Below are 21,224 nucleotides of genomic sequence, written 5' to 3'. Positions count from 1 at the left end.
AGATCAGTGCGGAGGTGGCCGGGGCCCACTTTGAAGGGGACATGGTCTTTCGGGTACACAAGCTCTGGCTTATTCGAGACACAGTGTTACCTTGAGTCCACAGGCGCACCGGCACACCAGCCCTGAAATCCTCTCCCCAGCAGGCGCCCGGCGTGGGACGGCCAAGCTCGACGTGCCATCTAGCCACAGGTCGACAGGCCCGTGGGCACCAGGAAACTGAGGCTCACAGGCAGCAACCAGCCCTCTGACAAACCAGCACCGTCCCCAGGCTGGTAGAACTTGCTTGAGTTCCAAGAAAAGCTCCAAGTGCGAGGTTAAAGAATAGTAATGATCGCCAGGACGCAGTTTTGACGTTTCCGGTTTCCAAAATGCCTTCCTATACATGATCTGATTGCATTTTCCCTACGACCTTCAGGCAGATAACAGTATACCCATTTTACAGACCAAAAAAACTGAGTTTCATCCAGGTTACAGGATGTACCCAGGTTCTCACAGGTAGGGAGAAAGGAGGGATTCCCCAAGGGCGTTTTGGCTAGAATAAAAGCACTTTTTTCTAACCTAGATCCTTCTCTGTTTTTACTTTTTAAAGTACTGAATTTAAAAACAGTAAAAAATAATAACTTCTTGAATAAACAGAGGAGTCGAGGACAATAAAACCTTCACCGAGGTTTTTTCGATAATATTTTCAGTTCGGGGTTCGAACCGCAAAGTATACGCCAGATGAACTTCACCCTTGTCTGCAGGCTGACTCGTGCCTCCCTCAGACTTGAGCGACGCCTGTCAATTTCCCGGAGCTGCGCCCGCTCCCGCGCCGGAAGACTCTGTGTCGTGCTCAGCGTGTGTGCAGGTGCCAGGCCCAAGCGGGAACTTGTGGGCTTCCTCTGATGTTCAGACTCTGCTTTCTGAGTGTCTGGGATGTGTGTCCCACAGCGTCACATTCCCTGGCTCAGGATATGAACTCGCTTGACCTTTTCCCCATGAGCTTTAATGCAAATCCAGGGGCGACGGAGATGGGTTAATGCCAGGGACGTGCCCACCACGGTCTCCATCACCACCTGGAAGAGCAGAGAGGGAAGGGACCCAGGCGACGACAGGGAGCGGCTGCTCAGGGATCCACGGGTGGCGCACAATGAGTGTTTTATGTTGAACATTACTAACGCTAGTTAATGACAATGACAATATTATTAATGACAATAATGTGAGAAGCTGGCTGACTTCCAACTCACCTGGTCATCCAGAAGCAGCTCACAGAACTCCAGGAAGACCCATTTCTGCTGCTTCATGTACTCACACGCGTCACCGATGGTGGCCACACCTTGGCGGCCAGGTCCCAGGTGGCACGGGGCTGGGGACGATGCTGAAAGGAGAGGAGAAAGGGGTTAGTCTCAGCCTGGCATCTGCCTAATGTCCACCAGAGGGCGCCATGGGATAGCAAATGCGTGGGCACCGCACACTGCTCAGGCCACAGAAAAATTCCTACAACATTGGCGCATCCAGCCGGCTGGTCCACAAATATTTACTGAACACCTACTGTGTGCTGGCGAGGCCTCTGCCCTCAGTAAACACAAATATAAGAAATTAAATGTATAATTATATGCTGTGATTCGTGCTATAAAAGAACAGAGCAGCAGGGAGAGGGAGCATTAGCGAGAGTATCACAGAGAAAGAAGAATCAGGGAGGGCCCCTGGGGGAGGGAAGGGCTGTGCAAAGGCCCTGGGGCAGGGAAAGGCTTGGTAGTGAACTCAGAATTGGAGCTGGTTAAAATCAGAGAACACTGGGGTTGGAAGAGCTGGTGAAGCTCACGTGTCAGCCTATCGGGCTCAGAGAAGATGCTGAGGGGTTAACACATGTGCACAGACACAAAGGTCATCGGCTGGGGCGGGCGGGGGCTCACCTGAAGCAGATTTCTTAAAGATGGGCTGACCATCTCCCCCAAAGCCCAGGAGCAAAGCAAACGGACTTCTCAAGATCAGGAATTTCAAAGACATTTCCCTCTTGGGTGGATTGTTAGGGGTCCTTGGTGGCAGCAGGGGTTGCACTGCTGTGGAAAGCCACCCCACTGAGGTGCAGGGGTGCGGGTTTAAGTGGCCAGGGAGGGGGGCCTGCACACGGCCCTTCTCTGGCCTCGGCCTGGGTGACACCTTGCCACCTGGGCACCAGGGGACGGTTGCTCGCCGGTGGCCTTGCAGGCTCGCTGGCAGACACGGGGCTCTGCTCAGCGCCCCAGAAATCTCGGTGACCAGGTGGCCTCCGTGAGGGTTACTCTGAGGGCAGGTCTGGTTTTCAGCCTAAGTGGCTGTGAGATACCGTTGAAAGAGCCAGACAGGCTACAATGTCCATCCCTGCCACCTCCCAGCTGTGTGACCTGGGGCAAGCACCTTCACCTCTCTGGGCCTCAGTTTCCTCATCTTTAAAACAATGCAACAACAGTTCCTGCCTTGTGAAGCCTTTGGCAGGATTGGAAAGAAGGATCCATACAGGGCTGACCGGGACGGTTGGTACACAGTAGGCACTCCAGAAACGGTAGCAACTATGACGGGCGGGTCCGATGAAGGGCTCTGCAGCCAGACCCGACGTGCAGCAGGCAGTCAGACTCCTCGTCCATCTTGTTTGCCCTTTCTGGTTTTTTTTGGATTAACGTGGAGTCCTCAGGTAAGATGATCTTGCAGGGTTGGTTTTTTTTAACCAAATAAAACCATAACCAACTAAACGAAACCAAGTCCATTTATAACAAAGTCCCACCAGAGCAAACATTTGCAATCTCCCCAGAAAGCATTTTATCCATGGCAGGGAAGCCTGGGGAATTTTAAGAGGCTGCAGCTCGTGTCTTTGAAAACCACCAGCGTCTTCAGTTTGTCTGGGACTCTCTCCCCCCTGGGGGTACTTTTCCATCTGCCCTCCTGTTTCCCAGCAAAGCCCGAGGGCTGTGGGCAGCCGTCAAGGCACTCTGGACCAAGGGTGGATGCTCTTGGGCAGAGGCCACAGACTGGTGACCGTGACCTGGAACCGGCCCCCATGGGTGGGTCAAATACCCACAGTCAGTTGCTCCCATCTGCAAAACAGGAGGTTTCACCTAGAAATGCAGATTCATGGCTGCCTGGGCCCCATTCTTCCCTGGCCAGCTGCCTGGGGCCTGGGGTGGCTGTCCTCACATGCATGGTCATTGGGACAACGCTTGAATTCTTTTAAAAGAATTTATGGGGGCAAAATTCACATAACATAAAACTGACCATTTTAAGGCATAACGCTCCCAGACTTCAGATAATACTACAAAGCTACAGTAATAAAAACAGCATGGTATTGGCACAAAAACAGACATATGGATCAATGGAACAGAATAGAGAGCCCAGAAATAAACCCACACACCTATGGTCAATTAATCTTCGACAAAGGAGGTAAGAATATACAATGGGAAAACGACAGTCTCTTCAGCAAGTGGTGCTGGAAAAGCCGGACAGCTGCATGTAAATCAATGAAGCTGGAACACACCCTCACACCATACACAAAAATAAACTCAAAATGGCTTAAAGACCTAAATGTAAGAGAGGACAACCATAAAACTCCTAGACGAGCATAGAGGCAAGACATTCTCTCACATAAATCATACCACTGTTCTCTTAGGTCAGTCCCCCAAGGCAACAGAAGTAAAAGCAAAATTAAACAGATGGGACTTAAACAAACTTACAAGCTTTTGCACAGCAAAGGAAACCATAAACAAAATGAAAAGAGAACCTATAGAATGGGAGAAAATGTTTGCAAATGATGCGACCAACAAGGGCTTAGTTTCCAAAATATACAAACAGCTCATACAACTCAATAACAAAAAAACAACCCAATTGAAAATGGGTAGAAGACCTAAATAGACATTTCTGCAAAGAAGACATACAGGTGGCCAACAGGCACATGAAAAGATGCTCAACATCGCTAATTATTAGAGAAATGTAAATCAAAACTACAATGAGGTACCACCTCACGCCCGTCAGAATGGCCATCATTAAAAAGTCTACAAATAATAAATGCTGGAGAGGGTGTGGAGAAAAGGAAACCCTCCTGCACTGTTGTTGGGAATGTAAACTGGTACAGTCACAATGGAAAACAATATGGAGGTTCCTTAAAAACTAAAAATAGAGCTACCATATGATCTAGCAATCCCACTCCTGGGCATATGTCCAGACAAAACTGTAATTCAAAAAGATACATGCACCACTATGTTCACAGCAGCACTACTCACAATAGCCAAGATGTGGAAACAACTGAAATGTCCATTGACAGATGAATGGATAAAGAAGATGTGGTACATATATACAATGGAATACTACTCAGCCATAAAAAACAATGAAATAATGCCATTTGCAGCAACATGGATGCAACTAGAGATTATCATACTAAGTGAGGTAAGTCAGAAAGAGAAAGACAACTACCATATGATATCACTTATATGTGGAATCTAAATTATGACACAAGTGAACATATCTCTGAAACAGAAACAGACTCTCAGACATAGAGAACAGACTTGTGGTTGCCAAGGGGGAGGGGGCTGTGGGAGGTTGGGGTGAGCAGCTATGTCTTTGCATACAGGATGGATAAACAACAAGGTCCTACTGTAGAGCACAGGCAACTATATTCAATATCCTGTGATAGACCAAAATGGAAAAAAATATGAAAAAGAATATATATGTATAACTGAGTCACTTTGCTGTGCAGCAGAAATTAACACAACACTGTAAATCAACTATACTTCAATAAAAAAAAAAAGAAGAAAAACAACTGACCATTTTAAAGTAGACAATTCAGTGGCATTTGGTACCTTCACAGTGTTGTATAACCACTACCTCTGTTTAGTTGCAAAGCATTTCCATCATCCCCCAAAAAACCCCAGACCCAACATCACTCACTCCCCCTTCCGCAGCCCCCAGCGACCCTTCACGTACTCTGTCTCTATGGATTTGCCTGTTCTGGACACTGCTTGTGGACGGACTCACACACTGTGCCTGGCTTCCTTCACTCAGCATGTCTTCGAGGCTCACGCGTGGCGGAGCGGGTCACGGCTGAGTCACACACCCCATCACATGTCTGTATACACATAACAAGCGTCCACCTCAAGGTCACACGGCAACCCCGTGTCGGGGCGGGCCTTCACCCCAGCCTTGCTTGCCTGCTCTGGGCCTGTCCCCTCTCCCCCCAGCCCTGCTGGCTTTCTGCAACCCCGTGGGCTCCTCAGATGAGCAGCAAACATCCTCCCAGGGGCAGGGTCTCAGGTGGGTGAGAGACTTGCCAGTCCGTGTCCTGGGCGCCCCCTACGTGTACTCACACACACACGTGCACACGTATGTAGCATAATGGCCCCATCCCGTGGTCTGGCACTTTGCGGCTTTTCACTTAGCGAAGTATCTTGGAGGGCGTCCTAGACCAGAGGGAGCGCCACCTCCTCTTGTTCTTGGCTGCGTGCTACTCCACCACACGGCTCTCCCATACCTAACGGGGTGCGGGCCCTTGGCTCTGGCCCCCACGTGGGGACAGCCCTGCCAGCACCCCCGCACCCAGCCTGGCCACGCCCTGGCCCCGTGCAGCCTGGAAAGGGAGGTCTGAGACGTCCTCGCCACTTTCCTGGCCTCAAATCTCCCAGGGCCAACACCTGATGTGCCCTTGTTTTCCCAGCACCTGACTTGGCATTTGTACTCTGTAGACGTGCTATAGATGCTTGTTAATCACACAGATGGAAAAATGAACGACTACTTTTCACACACTGTTTAAGGCCTGGCTCAGTCACCACCTCCTCCAGGGAGCCTTCCCTGGTCACCCCAGGCTGGATTAGGCCCCCCTTTAAGCCCACAGGCCCCGTACTCTGATCAAAGCAATTACGCCCACTGGGTGAAACTGTCAGCGACCACCCCGGCAGCTACTATTCCTCGGGTATCAGCAGGAGTTGGCGGGACGCCCGGCACGGAGCGGTGAATGGACAGCCGGCAGATGCCTGGTGCAGAGAGGGAATGCACGGAGGCCCACAGCTAAGCGTGCCCAGCAGGTTCAGTTTCCTCTGAGCCCTGTGCCGTGAGGGGGCAGGTGCAATCACGACCACTTCGCGGAGGAGGACGGCGAGGCTTGTAGAGGCTCAGCATCCTACGTGAGGCCGCCCAGCTCCTAATGAGGGGGCCGGCTGACCCCAGGCTGACCCCACCTCTCCAGCTCTCGCGCGCCCCGAACCTTGCTCCGCCCTCCCGCCAGGGCTGGACGGGACACACAGGGGCAGAGCACGCTCTGCATCCTAGGGAACAGGACAAGGTTCAGGGCGAGGCTGAGGTGGGGCTCGGCACCCCGGCGCTCTCAGGACCCCAGCAGGAGGGTGAGGGTGGTGGCGGAGGGAGAGGCGACCCTCGGTGGAGTTCTGTTTGAACACATGCTGGGTAAGCACCGGGGCCCTCTGCCAATGGGGGAAGAGGCTGGAGAAAGAGGCAGCCCCTGAAGACGACCTCCCACCAGCCCCGACCTCCCACCAGCCCCGACCTCCCACGCCTGCCTCTCCCAAGGCTGGGCCGCCATGCCGGTCTGGCCCCAAAACTCGGGTTAGAACTTGCCCCCCCCACCTCTCTTTTGGGAGAGTCAGAGGAAGAAAAGAGCATGTTCACTACAGGGAAAGCTCCAAAGATGTTACAAAGCTTCAGTTCAGGGAGAAGTGACGGAAGCAGGGGAGCCAGCGGCGGCGAGGAGCACGCGTGGATACACTTACAGAACGGGTCCCCGTCGGTTAAAGAGTCTTTTGTCTTTGCCCACTCGGCTCCCTCCCACCCCGCTTCCCAAAGAGAGTTCTGTCTTTCTCAGACTGGTTCCACGTTGTAGGCAGAGTCGGGAGTAGGTAGAGGGAAACAGGACCCCCAGAGGCCAGAGAACAGAGGGGAGGATCCTCCCTTTCTTGTGGAGAATCTCGATTCTAGGGGAGGCCATGAGAAAACAAGCAAAACTGGAGAGAGGAAGCTCATTTCCATGACAAAAGCAAAGCGGAGGGGGCAAAGGGCAAAAGTGAGAGCTGACCTTTGCGGGGGACTGGGGGGCTGCGGGGGTCCTGGAGTTGCCGCAGGATGGACGCAAGACACGCAGGGGGCAGAGGAAGCAGGATGTTAAGAAACACAACTGTGGGCTAAGGAGTGGATTCCCCTTGACGTTTGAACGGAAGGCAAGGGGGAATCCAAATTCCTTCCTAATCCATTTTGGTGGCTGGGCTACACCTCTCTGCAATGCGCTCTGGATTGGGCCACCTGGAACCCCAGCTTGTATTAGGGTTCCATACGCAAAGCCCATCTCACAACGAGGAAATGATTTAATCCCCATCAAACTCAGAGAGGTTGGGGCTGTCGTTATCCCACATCAAAGATAAGGAAACTGAGGTGCAAAAAGCTCCCGTGAGTTGCCCAAGGTCACGGAGCTAGAAAGGGGCCAGGTCAGGACAAACCCTCGGGTGTTCCTGACTCCAAATCCCAACCTCTTTTCTCTCTCCCACTCTGCCTCGGGGAAGGATCCTATGACACTGAATCTTCTCTTTTTCAGAGTTTAATATTTCGGGCCAAATCTGAGTGCGGTTTGCTGTTTCCTCCAAAAATTTGGCCTGACCTCAGGGCACCGCTGCCCAGCCATTGGCAAGAGTCCTCTGCTGGCAGCGATGGGCTGGTGGGCAGGCTGCTCTGGGCATGACTCGGTAGAAACTCAGATAACTCAATAAAAGCTCTATTTACCTTTGTGGTCAAAACACACCGGACAATTTATAGATGTCAAATAGGATAATGGCCAGTGTTGGCACAGATGGGAGAATGGGTACCGCTGGTCTGCGTTAGTGGAAGTTTAAATCTGTACAACCTTCTGGAGAGCAGTTTGGCACTATGAACCACATGTCTTAAAAATGCAAAGCCTTTGACCCAGCAAGTCCACTTCTAGGAACACAGCCCAAGGAAATAGTCTTACACACTACACTGTTCTCATTCCCACAGTGACCGACCTCAGACTGAGCTCCTACGGGGTCAGTGGCGCTCACATCTGACTGCTTAACTAGAGCTGGTTAACTAGAGCAGCTGTTCTTCCCCAGATTCATTTTGCTTCCCCACAATTGCAGGAGCATTTTGACTATACTTAAAATTAGCATCTAATCATGCATACAATTTTCTATTTATTTCATGGCTTGGCTTCCAATTCCAAAAGCAACAGAACTTTCAGCCTGGAGGGGACGTCAGGAATTTTCTAGTCCAACATTTCCCAAAGTGGGTCCCATGGGAGGTGAAAGGGTAGTTGCAACTGGATGCTTGCATGATGGGATAAGCTTGGAAAAATGGAACACGTGCTTCCTTGCAGGATTTCTCAGAGCCTTTGCTAGATGATGAGCATTGCAATCTCCACAAGGCAGATAGAGGAGGCGGTATTAGTCTCCTGTGGCTGCTATATAACAAATGGCCACAAACTGGATGGCGTCAAACAACAGAAGTATATTGTCTCACGGTTTTGGATGCCAGAAGTCTGAAATCAAGGTGTCAACGGGGCCAGGCTCCATCTGAAGGCGCTCAGGGAGGATCCTTCCTTGTCTCTTCTGGCTTCTGATGGCCTCAGGTGTCCTTGGCCTGTGGCTGCATTCCTCCCCCCTGCACCTTTGTCTTCACACATGTGTCTTCCCTCCGTGTCTGTGCCTAAATTCTCTTCTTATAAAGACCCTGGTCATTAGATTAGGGCTCACCCTACTTTAGTCTGACATCATTTAAACTTGATTACATCTGCAAAGACCCTATTTCCAAATAACGTCACACTCACAGGTCCAGGCAGATGTGAATTTGGCGGGGGGATGCTGTTCACCGCAGTATAGATGGAAAGACCTCGGGGGCTTCTGAGAGGGGAGGCCCAGGAGCAGACTGAAGTCAAGTTCTCCAAGCATCCCTCGCCTGCTGCGCTGGGACAGACCATGCGGGGTGAGGGCGGGCTCCCGGGGACAGAGCACGGCGGGGATACCACAGCACAGTCGAGGCGAGAGGAGACAGCGGCGTGCACCAGGCAGAGGCCGTGCAGGTGGGGAGAAGCAGCTGGCCTGGCACTTCCCTTTGACGGTGAGCCAGTAAAAGGCGACGCAGCGTTTGGGTGTGAGATGTGAGAAAATGAGGCCTCCAGGGTGACCTCTGGGTTTTAGCCAGAGACACCGGAGCAGCGGAATAGCCATCAGTGCAGAGCCGACTAGTTACCGGACACAGTTCCAGGCAGAGCGATGTGGACCAGGACGGAGGAACTGGTCCTCCAGTGCAGCGTGGACCTAAACACAGAGCTGACCCCGCTCTGCCCCACGACCGGCGTCCTCTTCTGAGTCCAGGAGAAAGTCCACTGGGGCCTGTGTACGCCGGCCTCAATCCAGTCACTCCCGACGCCCCTGCGCTCCCCTCACACCCGTCTCTCTGTGCACCCACTGCCTGTCAACGCGGGGGCCGCAAATCTTGGGCCCTCCCGCGTTGACACGGGGCCCTCCCGGCAACTGGGTTGTCCTAGGGAGGACTGGGCTGGCCCTTCCCGGGGGGGGGGTGCCACCAGCAGACAACAGGGGCTGCACAGGGCAGGAGAGGTCCCTCGGGTGGGGACTCTTGTGGCTTTCGGCGACTGAGTCTCTGGCTGGGCTGACCAGCTGGGCTCAGCGAATCCTGCGAGCACAACCTCAGGCCTGGAGCCCGTTGATGTTTCGTCGGGGCCGAGGGTGGTTCACGCTCATGAAAAAGGGTCTTGCTGCCCAAGCTGAAGGCACTCGCCAGCCGCCACGCCACAGGGTCACTTCCCAAGCTCGCCACAAAGCAGGTTAGGGAGCCCCAGTCCACAGTCCTAATTTGAGCTCTGAGATGTCTGTGGACCTCTCCCTTCTGCCGGGAATTCAAAGGACTTGGTCCAACATCTGGGCGAAAAGGAGGCTGGCCCAAATTCCGGGCAACCGCCTGGCCTGGGCAGCAGAAGACGTGGCTGTGAACTGCTGAGGAATTTCTCGGGCGAGGAGTAGAGCCCTCAGAGCCTCAGTTTTCCTGTCTGTAAAATGGGATCTCGCTCCCATGTGTGCCGGGTGGGCATGGCTCTGTGACTTTCAGGCTCTGCTCTGTGGAGAAGCCTGGACGAAGGTGGGAGGGAGGGGACTCTGAGCGCTGCTTCCTCTGTCCTTCCCTTCCTGCCTCAGCCAGAACAATTCTGGATGGCCTTCCAAGTAAAAGTTCACTTGAAAATAAACCCTGGGATTTCCCTGGTGGCACAGTGGTTAAGAATCCGTCTGTCAATACAGGGAACACAGGTTCGTTCCCTGGTCCGGGAAGATCCCACATGCCGTGGAGCAACTAAGCCCGTGCGCCCCAACTACTGGGCCTGCGCGCCTAGAGCCCGCGAGCCACAACAACTGGGCCCATGTGCCACAACTACTGAAGCCCGCGCACCTACAGCCCGTGCTCTGCAACAAGGGAAGCCACCGCAATGAGAAGCCCGCGCACCGCAAAGAAGAGTAGCCCCCTCTCACGGCAACTAGAGAAAGCCCACACGCAGCAGTGAAGACCCAATGCAGCCAAAAATAAAGAAATAAAAATTAAATCTATCTATCTATATCTATCTATATATGTATATATATGAATCTCTTGAAGTAAGAGATGTGCAAAACCCACTGACCAGCACTTCAGGATCTCGTGGGTCTGAGGTCCAGTCTAGGGCTCCTTGGGTTGCGGTCAGAGGGAGCTGGGGCACAGCTGGGGCCTGGCTCTGTCCACCTTCCTTTCCAGCCCCTGGAGAGCTGTGCTCCTCTTGTATCAGTCATGTGATGCTGGGTGAGCTGCCAATCACAGGGCCCCACCTGCTGAGTGGACATGTGATTCAGGCCTGGCCAATCATAGAACTCCCCCCCCACCAGTGATAAGTCCAAGGCTTAGCCATGTGACTAAGGCTGGCCAATAAAGGTCCTTCCCTGGAGCATCTATATTCTGAAACAGGAAGACAGATGCTCTCCCTTCTCTTTTTTCATCAAGCTGGAGGACCTAAGCCTGAGGATACCAGCACTGTGTTTCCCACTGCTGGGAGAAAACCTGTTTACTCTCAGAGAAAATGAGGTCCCCATAGAGACCCCAAGATGGGGAGAGATGGAGAGAGCATGAGATCTCATGGCACTCAAGTACCTGATTACAGCCTTCATGGCTCCCAGAGTGGTCTTTGATTGGGAGCCTCTTCTGGTTTGAGTTTCTGTCACTGACAAATACAGGAGTCCTGCCCGATCCAGAACCAAGGGGGAAGGTCAAGAAAGCTCACTTGGCAGCAAAGTTCCCAGAGGGAACTTTTTTTAAGTTTCTCGAGGGTAAGTGTAACTAAGAACTTTGCTTTTTGTTTACTTATTTATTTAGTGGTGTCCTTCCCTTGAGAAACCAAATACAGTTTGCACCACCCAGACAGCACTTGAGACCAGCTTAAGGGATGGAGAGAGGGGAGGCAGGAGGAGCAGGCGTGGGGCTGAGCCACTTTTTTTTTTTTTTTATAAACCTTTTTCCTCCATATGGATTTTTTTTTTTTTAATTTTATAGCTACTTTATTTATTTATTTATTATTTATTTTTGGCTGTGTTGGGTCTTCGGTTCGTGCGAGGGCTTTCTCTAGTTGCGGCAAGCGGGGGCCACTCTTCATCGCGGTGCAGGGACCGCTCTTCATCGCGGTGCGCGGGCCTTTCACTATCGCGGCCCCTCCCGTTACGGGGCACAGGCTCCAGACGCGCAGGCTCAGTAGCTGTGGCTCACGGGCCCAGCTGCTCCGTGGCATGTGGGATCTTCCCAGACCAGGGCTCGAACCCGTGTCCCCTGCATTGGCAGGCAGATTCTCAACCACTGCGCCACCAGGGAAGCCCCCTGAGCCACTTTTAAAGGGACCTGACAACTGGCCAAGAGCTAGGCATGCTCCAACCCTCCTGATGGCAGGAAGACCCCGAGGGTTTAGGTGTTCCTCCTAAATCACACACAGGGCATTTGAAGCAGGACCTGACCCAGAACCAGCTCTCTTAAATCCAGAGCCCATGTCACCAGACTTCTGAATTTCATAGAAATTCAGAAAACTCTTTTTTTTAAAAAATTAATTAATTTATTTATTTTTGGCTGCATTGGGTCTTTGTTGCTGCACGCGGGCTTTCTCTAGTTGCGGCGAGCGGGGGCTACTCTTCCTTGCGGTGCGCGGCTTTCTCATTGCAGTGCCTTCTCTTGTTGCAGAGCATGAGCTCTAGGCGTGTGGGCTTCAGTAGTTGTGGCTCGTGGCCTCAGTAGTTGTGGCTCGCGGGCTCTAGAACGCAGGCTCAGTCGTTGTGGCGCACGGGCTTAGTTGCTCCGCGGCATGTGGGATCTTCCCGGACCAGGGCTCGAACCCGTGTTCCCTGCACTGGCAGACGGATTCTTAACCACTGTGCCACCAGGGAAGTCCCAGAGAAGTCTTCTGAGAACTAACGAAGGATCAGTAAAGTTCAACGGCCATCTCTGCCTAGCATCCTTTTGTAAAATGATAACCCCCAACGATGGAGGTAGGACATAAGCTGTGAGTAAAGGCCAGGCCTCACGTTTGGATATGTTCAGTTTGGAGGGACACTAGGTGATTTCCTCATGTTTCCTCAAAGCAATGACTACTGGGAAACGGGCAAGAGCAGGCAGTGGGTGTGTGAGTGTCCTGGGGCCGCCGTAACAAAGCGCCACAAACTAGGGGCTCTTAAAACAGCAGAAATGTATAGTTCTGGAGCCCTGAAGTCTAAAATCAAGGTGTCAGCAGGGCCGAGCTCTCTCTGAGGGCTCTAGGGACGATTCCGTGGCTTGTAGAAGAAGCACTCCAATCTCTGCCTTCATCGTCACATAGCTTTCTCCCTGTGCGTCTGTGTCTAAATTCCCCTCTTCTTATAAGGACACCAGGCATTAGATTAGGGCCACCCTAATCCAGTATGAACCCATCTTAACTTGATGACATCTGCAAAGACCCTATTTCTAAATATAAGGTCACATTCACAGATTCTGGGGGTTAGGACTCGAACAGCCCTTTCTAAGGGACACAACTCAAGCTGGCTGAGCGGGCCAGCATTATGGGGCACCCCACCCCCAAGGTCCTTCCCACGCTGACAGCAAAGTGTGAGAAAGACGGATCTGAGGCACGATGCCCTCCCAGATTTGGGAGAAGGGTTGGACTGCCAGGGACAGCTGGGGACCCCTGGGCTGTCCCACCTTCCCTCACGTTTCCCTTCCAAGGAGTAACTGTCTGGAGGTCAGCCAGTTGCCCGCTGGCAAAGCCAGGCCAGAACACAGACCTATAGTTCCCGGCCAGGGCTGGACCGTAACCTGGGGACCTTCCTGGGGAAGAAGGCCAGGAAAAGCCTCAGCCCCAGGCCAGGAAACCGGCCCCGCCAAGGGGACAGATTCACAGCAGAGGGAAATTCACACTTTGGCCTTTTGGATGGCAGGAGGGCTTGACTTTGCCGTGAGGGCCCCTGTGTGCCCTCCCAGGACGCATGTAGAGACACAGCAGCAGCCACTAGCCTGGCCTGACCTCAGTCCTCTGGACGGGGACCAGAGTTTGCTCACAGACTCCCTGGAGACTGACACTGCAGGGGGACTTGAGTCAACCGAAACTACACGCTTCCCAGAGAGGGGAGGTAACCAGCCTGAGGTCACACAGCAATCATTCAGAGCCAACGTGAGAGACCTGTCTCCCAGTTCTGCCGGTGAGAGCCTTTTACCCACCGTGATGGCCTCTATCAGGGAAGGTTTTTGCCCTTGGGAACCAGGGTTGATTTTGTAATGGTTTTATAGAGCAGTCAGGAAGAAAATATCACCCACTTCACAGCCAGACCTGCTGGACACCTGATGTTTGGGAAAAGGAAAGAGAGAAGTAACACTGACTAAACACCTACTGTGCACCACATGCTTCAGGCTCACATTCCTACCCATCTTACCTGTGAGCAGCGCGAGGCCCAGGGCGGCTGGAGTAGGCCAAGGGTTCCCATTCCCTCTCAGGATGTCAGTTCACCTCGCTGAGCCTCAGTTTACTTACCTGTAAAATGGGATCACGAGCTCAGCGTCACAGGTGGTCACTAGGATTAGGGATCCCATCCCAGGAATGGGCACACAGTAGGTGCTCAAGAAAGGCGACGTTCGCTAATTATTAGAGAAGTGCAAATCAAAACTACAATTATTTCTCACACCAGTCAGAATGGCCACCATTAGAAAGTCTACAAATAACAAATACTGGAGAGGATGTGGAGAAAAGGAACCCTCCCACAAGGTTGATGGGAATGTAAATTGGTGCAGCCACTATGGAGAACAGTATGGAGGTTCCTTAAAAAATTAAAAATAGAGTTACTGTATGATCCAGCAATCCCACTCCTGGGCATACATCCAGAGAAAACTATAATTCAAAAAGATACAGACACTCCAACGTTCATAGCAGCACTATTTACAATAGCCAGAAAATGGAAACAACCTAAACATGCACCAACAGATGAATGGATAAAGAAGATGTGGTACGTATATGCAATGGAATACTACTCAGCCATAAAAAGTAATGAAATAATGCCATTTGCAGCAACAGGGATGGACCTGGAGATTATCATACTAAGTGAAGTAAGTCAGACAGAGAAAGACAAATACCATATGATATCACTTATCTGTGGAATCTAAAGTATGACACGAATGAACTTATCTACACAACAGAAACAGACTTGTGGTTGCCAAGGGGGGTGCGGAGGGATGGAGTGGGAGTTCGGAATTAGCAGATGCAAACTATTATACAGAGAATGGATAAACAACAGGCCCTACTATAAAGTACAGGGAACTACATTCAATATCCTGTGATAAACCATAATGGAAAAGACTATGAAAAACAATATATGTAGATGTATAACTGAACCACTTTTCTGTACAGCAGAAAATAACATAACATTGTAAATCAACTATACGTTAATAAATTTTTAAAAAAGAAGAAAGGTGATGTTTTGATTTTCTATCGCTGCTGCAATACATTTCCACAAACTTTGCAGCTTCAACAACACACGCCCATCATCTTCCATCTGGAGGTCGGAAATTCAACACGGGGCTCACTGGGCTAAACCAAGGTATCAGTGGTGCTGCCTGAGGTTCTAGGGGGCAAGCTATTCCTCGCCCTTTCGGCGTCTAGCAGTGGCCCCTATTCCTTGGCTCATGGCCCCCTTCTCCCTCTTCAAAGCCAGCGACACTGCATCTCTGACCCTGCTCCACTGCCTCCTCTTTCTCTGACCACAGCTGGGAAAGGGTCTCTGATTTCAAGGACTCATGCGATTCCACTGGACCCACCCGGATCACCCAGGATCATCTCCCCATCACAAGGTCCTCAGCTCAAGCACGCCTGCAAAGTCCCTTCTGCCACGTCAGGTCACGTACACAGCGATTCCGGGAATTAGGCTGGGGTGGGGGCAGGCAGCGGGCATTACTCTGCCGACCACAGGTGAGCTGAGCTGAATTTCATAAAGCAAGGGATGCCCGGGCTGGTCTTGGCAGTTCTTTTTGGAAGAAGAGGATTCCACTAAAACCAGCTCCCTCAAGGGCCGTTTCCCATCCCTGCTGTTTTTGACTCTTTTCAAAGAGGCTCTGTCTAGCCAAAGAGACAGGGTCAGGGCTGCCAAACCTTTGCTTCAAAATAAACCCTACTAGGAAATTTCCACGGGACCAGGCCCTTCTCTCCCCCCTCCCCCCAGAGACCTGCCTGAAATCCCAAACCAAGCGGGACGTCTTATAGCAAGACCATCAGACTCCCAGCTCTCCTGAGAAGGTTTTTGTTGTCGTTTGGGTGTTTTTCTTTTGTTTGTTTTCCCCTGTCAAACTAAATAGCACTGGGCATACTGTTACGCAGGCAGAGTGAACCGGGTTAGGACATCACCCTCGACTCAGGAAAGGGTTTTACGGTTGTCATCCTCAAAAGGACCTAATCCGTCCCCCCACCCAGCTTACATTCTCCAGGGTTCCTCGTTGCCTTCAAAGAGCACTCAGCTATTTCACAAGCTCTGCACGTTTACAGCGAGCGTATTTTATGCCGACAGTGAGGCAAGCACGTAAATCCCACTTGCCTAACACCCAGCATCTTTTGATTTTATTTGATTCACCCAGGAAATCACTATTTACCATGGGCTCAGCATCAGATGTTTTGCATGGGAAGGCGTGCACTTGTTTTGGATTTCAAGCAGGTTCACAGGGACAGACTATTTGGTCCTAAAACCTGTGTACTTTGCTGCCGGGGAGATAGGGGTGTCCTTGGTTATCCCTAACAAGCCCCTCTCCACCACACCTGAGTTTATGCTTAACGAGTTGACTCTTGGTGGCTCCCAGAGAGCTTCAGCATGGGGGCCAGTTGCCGGAGGCACCAATCATGTGATTAGAGGATGGGAACTTGCAGCTCCATCCCCGACCTCCAGGGAGGCGAGTGGGGCATCACCAGCGGCAAATGAGGTTATCGGCCACGCCTGTATAATGGAACCTCCATGAAAACGCTTCTGGGTTGGTGAACGCACCCACGTGTCGAGAGGGTGTGCACCCTAAACTCCATGGGGACAGAAGCTCCTACACTTGGGACCCTTCCAGACCCCTCACTATGTATCTCTTCGTCTGGTTATTCATCTGTATCCTTTACAATAAATGTAAAGGATTTACATTTACAATAAAAGTAAATGTAAGGAAAGTATTTCCCTGAGTTCTATGAGCCATTATAGCAAATGATTGAACCTGAGGAGGAGGTTGTGGGACTCCTTGATTTGTTGCCAAGTCAGAGAGAAGGGTGGGTGAGCTGGGGACCCACCACTTGCGACTGGCATCTGAAGTGGGGGCAGTCTTGCGGGACTGAGCCCTTAACCATGGGGTCTGCTCTCACTCCGGGTGGTTAGTATCAGAATCGAATTAAGTTGTAGGACACCCAGCTGGCGTCCACAGAGAACTGGAGAATTGCTTGGTGTGGAAAATCTACATGTTTGGCGTCAGGAGTGTTACGAGCAAAAAACAGATCTTAGTAGTAACCTATATTCATTCATGTATCAATTCATTCAATGTTTAGCAAGTTCGTTAAGTCAACTTTGCACTGCGGTAAGTGATGAGCAAGAAAGGCACATCCCTACCCGTCCCGAACGCGCTGACAAGGGAAGAACAACCTCCACATCAGTGTCTCTCCACCCCCTATGCCCAGGACCGTGTAACTTATCAACAAAAACAGCAGAGAGTCTGATTCAATTGGTGTGTGGTGGGGCCATCACACCGGTAATTAAAATTTTTCTTTTAAATTTAGTTATGTAGTGGGCTGAATAAGGGCCCCCAAACATATCAGGTCCGAATCCCTGGGACCTATCAATGTTACCTTATATGGCAAAGACTTTGCAGATGTAACTAAGGATCCTGAGATGGGAAAATTATCCTGGATTATCTGGTGGGTTGAGATGCAATCACATGTATCCTTAAAAGGGAGGCAGAGGGAGATTATACATCCACAGAGGACATGGCAGTGTGACAGCAGAAGCCGGGAGAGCAACGTGGCCGCCAGAAGCTGGAGGAGATAAAGAAGGTCCCTCCCCTAGAGTCTCCAGAGAGAGCACAGCCCTGCAACACCTGATTTCACACTTCTGGCTTCTGGAACTGTGAGAGAATACACTCCTGTTTCTTTAAATCACCAAGTTTTGGTAATTTATTACAGCTGTCACAGGAAGCGAATACAAGGCATAACAGTTATTATGTGCAAATCTTAAGCGCACGGCACGATGAATCGTTATATCCGCACACACCACGTGTCACCATGAAGCTCAAGATAGAACATTCCCAGTGTCTCAGGTTTCCGGTCACTACCCTCCCCAGAAATATCCACTCTCCCCACCTCTATCACGATAGATTGGTTTTGCCTGTTCTTGAACTTCGTATACAAGGGATCATACAACACGTACTCTTGTGTGAGGCTTCCTTTGCTCAACTTAATAGCAGTGCAATTCATGCCTGTTGTTGGGTTTATTTTTCTCTCTTGATGAGTATTATTCCACTATATGAATAGATACGATTTGTTCATCTAGTCTCCTACGAATGGACATCTGGGCTGTTCCCAGCCATCAGCTATTAATAATACGCCGACAGGAACACAGTCCTACAGTCTTTTGTGGACGTGCCTCATTTATCTCAGGCCCATACCTAGGAGTGGACTTGCGGGGTCTGGATTGGTAATTTTCTGTAGCTTCCAGGTGATTCAAATGTGTAATCAGGTGTGAGAACCACTCTCCAGGCCAATGGTTCTCGACTGGCAACAGTTTTGCCCCCCAGGGGACATTTGGCAAGGTCTGGAGACATTTTTGGTTGTCACAACTCAGAGCTGTGCTAAGAGTGTCTTGGGGAGAGAGGTCGGGGCTGCTGGTAAACCTCCTGCAGGACATAGGGCACCCCCTACCCAGCACACACACGGAAAGGAATTATCCAGCTCCCACGGTGGGACCTGAGGGTGGGAAACTCGACCGTAGCCAGGACTCGCGACCACACACATGAATAACCCACCTGCACGGAAGCTGCAGCTCGCAGGGCCTGGCCCCGCTTGGAGGGGTGGGACCGGCTGACGGTGGTGAGGCGCCGAGGCTTGGCTGCTCTGGGTGCGCCCTGGAGAGAGGGCAGGCCGCCCTGTTGAGGACGGGGAGCTGACCTCAGCCGTGGGCCTCTAGCTGAAGCTCCGAGGCATCTTCCTGCCCCACGGGTGCCAGTGTGGACTTCTGACATCATGCCTCGCTCAGTCCTCTCCTCCTGGGTCTGTTGACTCCGGGGACACAGAAAGCCCCAGAGGACGGGGACCATGTCGTAGGCAGTCCTCCGATTCTGCGCAGGGAGCACTGAAGTGAGGTTGCCGCGTGGGACACGGGACATGGGAACAAAGTTCCAAAGGGCAGCCTTTCCCCCAGCTCTGTCTACAGGGGGACGTTTAACGGCGTCACACAGGCAATCTCACGGGGTCCGTGTGTGACGGAGACCGGCTGGCTATTCACCCCCGCCCCCCTTCCTCCTCCTCCTCCGAGGCACACAGCCGGACTGGTATTTCCCAGCGTCCCTTGCCGTCAGGCGAGGTCACGTGACTGAATTCTGGCCAATGGGAGTCATGTGGAAGTCACGTGCTCCTCTAAAAACCTCCCACACCAGCTCCTTCCGGCCCTGTGCCTTCCCACCAGCTGGAAGCAAAGGGCTCCTGGGGGCTGGCAGAGAGTTCCCTGCCTTAAGTTGCTAAATTGCCTTGTGGAAAAGCCACCCCCTTAACACCTGCTCTCCATTATCGAGAGGAAAACAAACTTCAATTGCATTTAAAGTCATTGAAACGTGGAGACTTGCTTGTTAGGGCAGCTAGCATACCCTTAACTAGTAAACTATGTTTCTGCCAACTGGCGGGGGGGGGGGGGGGGGGGGGGGATTGAGTTTCAGCTCCACTCCAGGTTAAGAAGGGATTCCTTCCCGCAAAAAGGACTTAAAATGCAGAATGAGGAAGAGGATGCTGAGTTTGCAGAAAAAGCACAGCTGCCAAGGAGACCACTGAATAACGTGTAACTCTGGAGCTGGGAGAGCTGGAGCATGGGGCAGGCATTTCTCAACCTGTGCGGGGGGGGGGTTGTTGAAATTTACGGATGAGCAAAAATGCGTGATCGTTCTTTGCTCTCATTTAAAATATATGTACATAATATTTATTTTATATTTACACATTCATATTTGAAATCATGTTAGAGATTTCCTTAGAAATATGGCTATTTTCTACTCTCACATTTCATGGACTCATTCTATTCAAACTGTCCTTGGGTTTTCACAGCAGGGCTTTGTCATCCCTTAGAGCCACGCTGCTGTTCTGTCACTCGCATTACGATATCTGAGTTGGGGGACTCTCTGAATCCAGATGTTGCTTTGACCGCGCCCCAGCTTCACTGTTCCGTGATCCTCGATCAGGGTCCCTGTGGTCCTTCCAGTGGTGACCCCCTCCCCCCATGAGCTCACCAACCTGCCCGCTCAGCCCTATTCCACATTCCCCACTGGGGCACACGGAACTTCTCAAACCCCACATGCCACTCACAAGCCATGGGAAGCAGGGGTCTTCTCTGGGGCCCCAGTCTCCACCGTTTTTATCATTCAGGGCCATTTGGGAAGCGGTGCTGGGCTGTGGGGTCCTGGGCCTCTTTGCCTTCAAATCCCCTCCTGGCCCTTCCCTTCCTCTGTCCAGTTTCTCAGCCATTCCATCACCTGCATCATCAATTCCCTGCATTCAGTACCCTCTGTTGAAATGCCCAGGAGGGTGTCTGCTTCCTGGCCTGGACCTTGATTGCTGCGTGGGCCCACAATGAGGCTCTCTGCCATGGGCCACCTTTCCAGGCCCACCGGGGAGCAGGGAAGGGCTGCATGGGGCCTCTGTCTCCCTGGCAGAGGGCTGCAGCCTGTCTCTGTCTCTCCCGCTGGCCCTGCTCCCCGGCTCTTCCTCTCCATGTGCTTTTTCTCTTCCCTCGGCTGCCTCTTGCATCCTCCCCGCCCTGACTCACACCGAGGTCCGTCCTCCATGCGTGACTCTTCATGGGAGACGGCCCAGCAATGGGAATTCCAGGAATATTTACTCACGCTTGAAAGCCCGGCTTTCAAGACCACAGTCTCACCAAGGATTAAGAAGAAAACTCAATTATTTTCCTGCTCAAAGCTGCATGTTTATACCTTTGGAGTCATTCTCCTCCGCCCTGAGCAACAAGCCACATTTCGTGGCCCTGTTGTGATAGCAGAAGGGGTGCTGATGGGGGCACCCCAAAAGAAAATTACTGGGCTATTTCAAAGTCTTCTTCCCCTACAGAAGTAAAGCCAGTAGCCGGCAAGGAACAGAGCATATTTGTGGGAGCACAACTTATGTAGAAATTGGTGGATCCGCGGTTGCTGTTCTGTGCCTGGTCCTCTGGAAGGGCAGATACTGGTGACTGGGAAGGGGAACTGGGTTCCAGGGCCAGAGGGAGCCTTGAGTGCACTTTGGAACGCTCACACTTTCCGAAAATGAAGAAGGAAAAACATCTCCTCTCCCTTTCCACAAAGTTCAGTTGGCTCAATCGCCCTGTCTGAAAATAAAGAAGAAAAGCAGCTGATAAACGTCTCCTGCTTGAGGCTGTCCTTTGAGGAAGAACCCAAGCCATGACTCATCACTCGCCTGTGATAAGCATTTGCCGTTTCAGGCAGAAACAGGCCACAAGCAT

The sequence above is a fragment of the Balaenoptera musculus genome, chromosome 19, assembly GCF_009873245.2.
Source record: "Balaenoptera musculus isolate JJ_BM4_2016_0621 chromosome 19, mBalMus1.pri.v3, whole genome shotgun sequence".
NCBI classification, from domain to species: domain Eukaryota; kingdom Metazoa; phylum Chordata; class Mammalia; order Artiodactyla; family Balaenopteridae; genus Balaenoptera; species Balaenoptera musculus.
This window is presented reverse-complemented; position numbering follows the sequence as displayed.